This window comes from Pygoscelis adeliae, unplaced genomic scaffold (genome assembly GCF_000699105.1).
Source record: "Pygoscelis adeliae isolate BGI_AS28 unplaced genomic scaffold, ASM69910v1 Scaffold38, whole genome shotgun sequence".
In the NCBI taxonomy this organism is placed as follows: Eukaryota; Metazoa; Chordata; class Aves; order Sphenisciformes; family Spheniscidae; genus Pygoscelis; species Pygoscelis adeliae.
The window spans coordinates 13,890,215-13,899,790 of NW_008825614.1; positions in this window are offsets into that span (position 1 = coordinate 13,890,215).

A 9,576-nucleotide genomic window follows, 5' to 3' on the forward strand; every position below is an offset into this window, starting at 1 on the left:
GCATCAGAGCCATATGTAGGCAGGGTCAGTTTGATTTTCTTTTCTTTTTTTAAAAAACGTCATGCTTTTGTGTCTGTTCTCTGAAAAATGCAGCTTACCAGCCTGCCCCAAACACCACACCAGTCCCAACCCTGAATTACGCACACAGCTGTGCGGGGGGGCAGCGGAGAGGAGGAGGGGAAGGGAGCTGTGGCGCAGGAGCTCAAGCAAGACATACCATCAGTGCTGATGACTAGGCCAGTTACACCCGCAATGAGAAAGACAGATGTTTTGCAGAAAGTCAGCTGCTGCCTCATATTACAAGGTATGAAAGCGGACAGTTTAGACCTCATATTTTCCTCAGTCTTCGTCCTTTGCTAGCCAGGACAGATCCAAGAAAGCCAGGTATCTGTTTGCTAGAAATAATGACCTCCTTCATCTTGGTTCCTCCTGAAGATCTCATCCTGTCTGTACTATTACAAATGTTCCCCAAAGGCAATAGTGACGTCGCTGCTTCTGCTGCGAGAAGAGCTAGAGGAGCAGATCAGCTCTTTACTGCTCCTAAGTTTTGGTTCTACACATACTCACACAAATCTCTTCTGTGGGTACCAGGAGCTCCAGAAACGAGAATACACATTTTCAGATAACCCACACAAAATCAAATCAGTGGCAAGTGGATTACTGAAGCCAACAGAAGAACCTATAGGAGACCGGGGAAAAAAGCAGCCTTGGGTTAAGTTCCCCTTGTGTACGAAATTCACTGCGGGGCTGCAGGGGTGAAGGAACAGAGACCTGCTTGGTATTCAGGGCTTGGGTTTGGTGGGGGTTTTTTGTTGGCTGTTTTTCAGGTTTTAGGTCTACGACACCTCCTCCAAGCTAGTCACACAAGCTACTACACAGGGTGGTCTCTTCCCACACCTACAGTTCCAGGGTTAGCCACAAAAAGGAAATAACACAGGTAGTAGCCAATCCTTATGGATATGAAGTTGCACAAAGGCAAACAGCCTTGAAGCAAATGGTGTAGGCTCTTATTCGGCCATATCATGTGACAGAAGAGCAAGCAGGTAAGACGCCCAGAATTTTATCAGGAACAAAATTATGGGTGCATAAACAAACCACAAGTCCAACATGTAACTCTGCACATCATGTGTGCTGCACAGAAGGAAAACGTACGCACAGAACAAGCATTTCTTCAGGACGGCTGGAACTTGGTCCAGTTTTCCTTCTCCCATTTCAGTAAATCCAAACCAGAACTGCAAAAAAAACCCAGAAGTATTGCTTCTGTGAAACCATGGTCATCAGAAACAATAGTTTCCTAACAAAAAACCACAACAACAACAACAAAAAAACATCAGCAAAACTCAATCACGGGACATGAAAAACTTGTGGATCAGACTACTGCTTAGCAATGCAGTTATCTAGACCTGAGCAAGGCAGTGCCTTGGGTCCAGGACTGCCATGGAACCACAGCACAGCTCTGGCTAGAAGGAGCTTAGGTGGTCTTTAGCCCAGCCTCCTGCAGTGGGTCAGTGCTAAGCTCAGACTAGGTTACTCAGGGCTTTATCCAGTCAGGTCTTAAAAGCTTCCAAGGACGGAGACGGCGCAGTCTCTCTGGGCAGCCTGTTCCAGTGCTATCCTCACAGCGAAGACATTTTTCCTTACCAGTCTGAACCTCTCTCACTTCAGTTGTTGTCCATTTTCATATGGTAGTGCAAGGAGCCTGGCTTTTTTTCCCACTCTTTTCTACAGACCTTCGCATCACAGCATCCAAACTTTGGAGAAGGAAAATGAAACGGGATACTCCAGATCTCAGCAGTTTAAAGAAGCTCTCCTCGCTTCACAAGCCACCACATGCTTAAAAACATTTTGCGACAGCTGAAGACCCTGCTTACATCCAAAATCAGGGGCAGGAGTCAATAGCTTTGGTGCAGAACAAGGGCACGTGACCTCCTCCCTTTCTACTCTAGATTAGCCCATCTCACACAATGGAGCACACACCTTACCTCTGCAGCCAACCTCCACTCCAAAAAGAGCTGGGAGATGAGTGGTCCAGGGTGTCACCAAACAGCCAGGGCTTGTCCTGCAGGAGAGCAGCTCACCCAGCACGTACAGCTCCAGGTGAGCCACTAAAGCATATCAGCAATATTGCTTTTTGCCCTTGTGCAACAGGGGGGCAAGCTTCCACCAACATCAACTCACTTCCCTCCTGCATCTCTGCTTGGGACACATCAGACTTTGCAAGGAAGGAAGGCTGAAGCTCCCCATGCCACGTGCCTGCCCAAGGCTCCCTAAGAGGTTATCAGAGCAGCCTGGTCTCTATTTCTCATCCCATATGATTAACAGATTGCATGAAAGGACAAAGCCAGCCCCAGTGCGACTGCAGGGGAATGTTTTTCCTTGGCAGAGAGGAAAGAGATGAAGTGGGTGTCACATTTTTCCATTAGATTTTTGCTTGTCACCACAGCAGAGCCAGATCACATACAGAAGATTGAAAGCCGGTTAGCAGCAGATGGGGAAAAAAAAAAGGTGAGTAGTTTCCAAGATACAGTGAAGGCACAGAAAGGTCAGTGGCACGTATTTGGATGGATGGCAGCTATGGGGACAGCTCTAGTAATTCAGGTCTATCCCGTTTAACCAACCTTTCCTTATTTTCTCACATTGCCTTCTCTGCTTCCCAGCTTGCCCTCATGAGAGGGAGCACTCCTTATTTGACAGAGGATTTTTATCCTTCCTGCACGCATTTAGCACTGATATAACTCAATTCAGTGACTCTCTTTTCTGCGGTCACAAGCTACGTTTGACAGCTCACAGACAGAGAGAATGACAGTCCCTGCTTCGAAGAGCTCAGTATCTCAGACTGGAGACAGCTGACACAATGCCCACCTCTGCTACGCCTTATTAAACCTCACCCTTTTTTACCTGTCTTCTTTACTGCCTATTACTCGCTTAAGTGAGGTAAAAGGGTAATGTATCTGCCAGTAAAAATGTGGCCCTAAGCCAAGCTTATGTTTCACACGCTGTTTCTGTCACTTTTACACAAGACAAACAATTTAGCATCCAAGACAGCCTCCACTTTTCACCAACACTCGGCATCGTGGAGGGGTGGTGGTACCACCGACTGGACCCAACATCAGTCCTTCTTTGAAGCTCAGTCTGTCCATTTCTTTGCTACAAATCCACACTCTTCTCAAACAACCCTTTTTCCTATTGATCCTTGAACAAATGCCTCCTCATCTCCTTTCTTTCCAGTGACATCCAAGTAACAGACCACTGGTATCAAATAAATACACACACACACACACACACACACACACATCAGGATTACATCTAAGCACAACCCATAAAGCTACCCAGACTATTCCCACTGCACATTCCTTTAGCCCAAAATGCAGTTCCACCACCCCTTCCCCAGCCAAATATTCCTACCTGCCCTCTCACGTCAGCACCAGTACCTGGGCTGCCACAGGGTAAGCTGCATCAGGGAACCGATACCCCTTGAAAGCTAAATTTCTTGCAAGAAAGTAATTTTACAACTGGATGAGCTCCCAGGCAGCTGCCACAACAGCCTGCGGTTACATCCAGGTGCAGAACCGCACTGTCAGGTCTTGTCACCCAGAAAAAACTCAGCCAAAGGGCATCCAGAAAGCATGATTTCTCATCTCCGTGATTCAGAGAGAGATGAATAGGGAGCAACAGCAGAAATGAATGTGCTCTCCCTGAAAAACCAGATGCAGAGCTCTATCGTGAGAGGGCCCCTCAGGGACCCACCCAGAAGCCATCTCCCTTGGAAAAAGGAGAGCTGCACTAGGGAATCGGAGGAATTAAAGGGAGGACCTCATAAGCTCAGGGTAGGCAGCCAGTGCAGCCTGTGAAAAATGCCCCCAAGCTAGGTTAGTCACCCTATCTGACTGGCTATCAATAATTGCTGGTGTCTCACCAACAAAATGATCCTTCTCCAAAAGGGAGAGAAGCAGCCAGACCGAGGAAACAGATGATGGATGTTTAAACCAAGAATTACAAAGTGACCGGAAAACAGCTTTTGGGAATGCAGGGAGGAAGGAGTACAGACAGCACTGAAGGACAGTAGGGCCTGATAACTGATATTTGGATACAGCACAAAAAAGCAGCATCTATCTGCAAGTGCAAAGCCAGAAAGATAACTTGCCTGGTCAGAGACAGAGGGCTACTTTCAAAGGACTGTCTCTTCACTTTCAAAACAACAACCAAGTATCTTAGAGGTACCTTGGTGGCTGAGGCACCAAGAGAAGACAAGCCCACAGTGACAAAGACCGCACAGCGCTTTGGAGGGATGAGTAGCCAGCAAGATGCAGCACAAGCTAGGTGCCTCAGTCCTTACTCAGAGCCCGGGCTAGGTCTTCAGCCCCCGCATGAGCAGGGCCATGGGAGCCGCACTGCTGACAAGGTGCTAGCTCACGAGGCAGACATCCCCCTGCTCCTGCCGTAGTGAAGCTGAGCACATCCATTCTAGCTTAGCTCTACAAAAAAGCCTATAAGGGAGGCTTACGTGCCCCCCAGTCCAGCGGCACCCCCGTGTGTCACCACAGCACAGTACTGCTGAGCACAGTGGCTCCTAAGGCGCTGAAGCAATTTTATTCTGCAGTAGTTACTTCCCTCCCACATCTGCCAGACAGCTCAGATACGAAGCGGCTTTGCCAGGTGGTGGTATAGGTGACAGCCACGCAGCAAGAAGCAGAGACAAGCTAAGAGACAGCCAGAGCTGGTGGTACACCAGTCAAAGGCCCATTTGCTTTATTTTTATATTTATTTTATATTTATTTTATTTGTCACAGCTGGCATGAAGATGACCTGATCTCACAGCATACAAGTAAAAGTATGAAGACAGACTTGTCAGGGAGGAGAAATACAGCATGTATTAACTGCTGCAGCTGAAGTCGGTGCACCAGAAAGCAAGAGGGACACAAAAAGATCAAATCAAACTGCACATCCCCAGCTGGGATCTGCAGCTAGTCAGATCAGCCTCTTCCACAGACACAGATGATCCTAAAAAGTGAGACTGGTTTAATGAAAAAACTGGTCACCCTCCCCAGGATAGTGGAAACTTACTTAACCCCCAGCTATGAAAGACCCCAAAGAAGGGACTCTTTACAGCGCGAACAAAGACCTGCAAAGACCACAAGTTCCCCCCATCCCTGTAGATAAGTTCAGCAACTCCAGACACAGGAAAACCCTGTCTGGTAACACTGTGAATGAAATTCCTTTATCCCAGCTATTGCGCACAACCTGCTCCACACTTAACGACTGGCCTTCCAAAGTAAGGAAACACTTACAGAAGACAGTGCAGATCAGTCACGTCCATCAGGAAAAAAAAAATTAGCGTTTTTGTACAGTAAACGCTGGCTCATTCTTATCCACCATGCTCCAAAGTCAGTCCCAGGACAGACTAACATTTTTTCCAGCTCCCGTCCTCACTGTGCATCAAGCACTACACTATACAGTTACAGCCGGTGCAAATGAAGCCAGCCAGCAACTCAATACCCTTATTTTTCTAATTTTAACTGTCAGAGAATATGAGGGTAAAGTTTCAAAGTATCCCACTTACGTTTATCTCAGCTTTTAGAAGAACCGTAGATCATTTAGACCCATTACAGGTACCTAACATACCCTTGGCAAACAGGAGTGGTTTTCTTATTTAAATTCAGGAAGAAAATGGGGGCAGCAGGGTGGGGAATGGCTTTCAGTGCAAGGCACTGAATACAACTAGTTCTGCTGTTCAACAGTTGTGACCTTCATTTTTTTTTTTTTATATGGGAAGGCATTCTCAAAACTCAACACTGCTGCTTTGTATGAAGTCTGTACACAACTATTTAAAATCTTACTTTCGTATTTTTCCCTATTTACTGAAGGATTTTGGCAAAATCCTTGAAAGTACTGATTTTACAAATATTTCACCTAAAGTTAGCTGTCTGGTCCTCCATATGCAGGTGTATAGAGAAGAAAGAATGAGAGATTTCAGCTTTCTTGTTAGAAGGCAACAGGCCAAACCCTGCTTTTAAATAAATGAAGTACTTTCCCCCAACCAAAATAAATAAAAAAAATGGATCAGACTATATTGACACCAGATTTTACAGAAAGCTACATGCAGCCACCACAAAATAAGATACAGCCAGCTCTTTGTCTATACATGCTGCGGAAACCGCAACTTTTAATTAAATACATACAGATTGTAAAAATCAAGCACTCTCCTCCATTTAAATTAACTATTGCCACTGCCGTACTCCGAAAACTAGAGGCAATCCCTGGCAGCTTGTTCAGAGGCAGCATTTCTGCAGAAGTCATCAGAACACAGAGTAACAGCAACCATCGTTTTTGTGGCAGAGGAAGTGAGTCATGGCAAGCTCCCGGTGAGGTTCAGAGGCTTGTAATGGGCGATTTTTATCTGAGGAAAGAAGGCCGGCTCCAAGTTTCCCCAGCTCGTCTTAGATGATGATCAGAACCCTGAAGTCCGGCATCACCGAACGCTAACCTTCAGGGGTGGATCGCTTTGGTTTTGTTCTTGCAGGGAGATAGCAATTTGGTAGCCGAGGCGTGGGACGCCTCCTCCACTCATGCCAGCCTACACTGCACCCATATTCCAGGGTTGAGCTACCCAGAGCATCACCGGCGACACGGCAGCAGGCTTGCTGAGCTCAAACACCGCTCAATGGCATCAGCAATGTGATATTTGAGGCATTTCAGTTTTTTTATATAAGCTTCAAGTTCAGCAATCAAGCTCTTTAAAGAATAAGCAATTTGGGCTACTCAGCATTTGAAGTATCTTCCAGTTAACCACTTATCATCAAGACGCTCAGGACACGACATCTGGGAATTTAGTCCTGAACATTTAAGCCAGCCGCTGCCCCCACGTACCTGTAGGGCAGGTGCAGTTCTACATCTGCCATGCCAAGATCACAGTCATACTTACGTTCAGCTGCATTTTGCTACCATCTGGAAGCAGCAGCCAGCAGCTAATGTGTTAAAATAACCATGAAAATGGGGGGAAAAAAGGGCCTCCTCAGTCTTAAATAAGGAGTTTTTAAATGTCAAAGGTTCATAAGAACCATCTGCCTTTCAGCTGCCATCCAGCAATGGGACAGGTAGTCGGCATTTCACACCGCGTTTGTCAACAGACTTATCCGTCTGCATCAGGTCTGGCATTTGTCACTGAAGATGCTGTCCCAGCTGGGCCGCGTACAACCGCGGATCAACTCCAACGGAGACCCACGGCCGCAAGCAGAGCTCTCCCACTTCAAGCCCGCCTGCGTGTTACGGGAAGTTAACAGCAGCGGCACAAAGGTGAAGAGTTTGCAACCTGGCCGCACTTCTGCTCCCTTTGGGTAGCGGCAGGCTTTGCGCTTCCCTTCTGCTCCACTGCCAGGAAAAAGAAAAAGCATGTAATAATAATAATAATAGTAATAATACCTTCGACAATGCCAGGGTACGGTATTACCGACCCGCAATCATAACAAGCTACAGGGCATATGAAGATTATACATGCAGACACGTCACATACGCCATGAACACACCTCTGGAAAACCTTTCAGCCTCTGCTTAGATGGGAAACTAAGCCACCCTGGAAAAATAACCGCTATAAAGCTATCCGGCATCCAGGTGATTACTCTAAACCGTAAAGACTTTAATGAGCCACCTCAAGGACTGCTGCCTGCCAACGCCAGAGCTGAGCTCCTCGAGGTCCCAGTTTCTCCCGGCACAGCCGATGACATCACTGACAGCACCAGCGGAGCGAGGCAACCGCTCCTCACACTGCTTCAGGCACTGGTGAAATCATCAGCTGTTGAAGAGAAATGTAAATCCCAGGGAGGCTGGATTTCAGCCCTGGTAATTAAGGCAGGCTGGAACAGTTTAAAATAGAGGTTGAGTTTTTAAGTGTATGCATACTTTCACACTTGTCTACTAGCTTCAAATCAACCAGACCCAGGAACAACCTTTACGGTCGTAAAAAGGTTAAAATTTAACTTAAAATACACAAGAGGCAGCTGGCACAGACTTCTCACCCTCGCCTGTCTGCGCACACGGGACCAACTGCCGAAGGACACGGATCCTTCTTCCTGCTTGTGAGCTCTCCCCTCAGTTGTCGTCTTCTCCTTCCTCCCCCTTGCCAGTCCAGCTCACGCTCCTAGGGCTGCGTGACTATCCCAGGCGCCTTTCCTAAGCCCACTCGGAAGTTTTCTTGAATGCAGACTCGCACATCCAGCTACGGGACACCTCAGGAGCGTGCAAAGGCCAGAAGGTGCCATAGAGCACATGTTCCTCAGCCGTGAGGATGACAGCGCGGGTGGTGGGCACTCATGCAGAGAGAGCGTAGGAGGGTCCGCTCATCACCTTGACCTTTTCAGAAACACCCTGCAATAAGTTTACAAACACAGCACAACCAGCTGGGTCAAACCAGTCCTCCCAGATGGAAAGCATAAGCCAGGAGAAGAACAAACGTTTCATCCGGAGGGGGGTTTTTTGTTTGGTTGGTTTGTTTTTAAAAATGATTCTATGAAGCTTTGGCCAGAGGTAAGTGGAGAACTTGCGTTTCATGGTATCAAGCACAGTATTTTCCTCCACACAGCAGGATTCGCTTTGCAAAAGAGAACGTTCAACAGTCAGAAACATGTGCTTCCCCCCCAAAGAATGATAAAGAAAAAAAGGGAAGTTTTCTGAAATTAAAGATCCTAATACCCCACTATACCTACTTTATCCATAGCATTTTGTTGCTTTTATTTTTTTACTGATAGCTTCTTTTGGAAGAATTCCAAAAACAACAAAAAAGATAAACTGATTTCACACTTTCTATTTGATTTTAAAATGGTCTAAAGAAGTCTTAAACTCCTAAAAAAACCCGCACAAACAAACCAATGGCAGAATGTTACTCCCAAAAAGGAGGGGGGGGGTGTCACAGCCCAAAGATTTGCAGATCCAGCTATGCGCTGCCTCTTGCAAAACACGCATCATCATAGCACTTGAAGCTTAAAATCCCCAATAAAACTTGAAAACAGCAGAGGGAAAAGCACCACACTTCCATCTACCAGACAACCAGGATGTTTTGTTTGTCAAGCTACACTTAAAACCAAGTCCCAGGCTCCTTGAAATAGGGCAGAAAACACACATATCTGTGTCGCTGCAGCCACAAGTTCTAGCCCAAGCGCGAGATCTCCTTCAAGGGCACTAACTAAAAAAATATGAGAATACTAAATAAGAAAACCAAAGTTAAGAGTAGCAACTCCATTCTCATCACAGGGATCCAAACAAAGCAGAAGGAAGTATCCCAGCACAACTGTAAAATCCGAGGGGGAGCACTCTCTGAAGAGCCTCTCATTTCATTCACAACGTTCCCCTTGTTAAAGAAAAAAGACTGTGTCTTATTAAAGAAAAACCACAAGAAAACAGCTGTTTGAAGGAAGAGCTTTCCGTTGTTAAGTGTTCCCGCTGGCTCTTTAAAAAAAAAACAACCCACCGTAACACACGATCGCTTTTCCCCGGATCTACCAGAAGATACACATTGCGCAAGAAAGCCCAAGAGTTTTCAAAGACAAAGAAGCCAAACAATGTTTAAAGAGAGTCACGCATGCA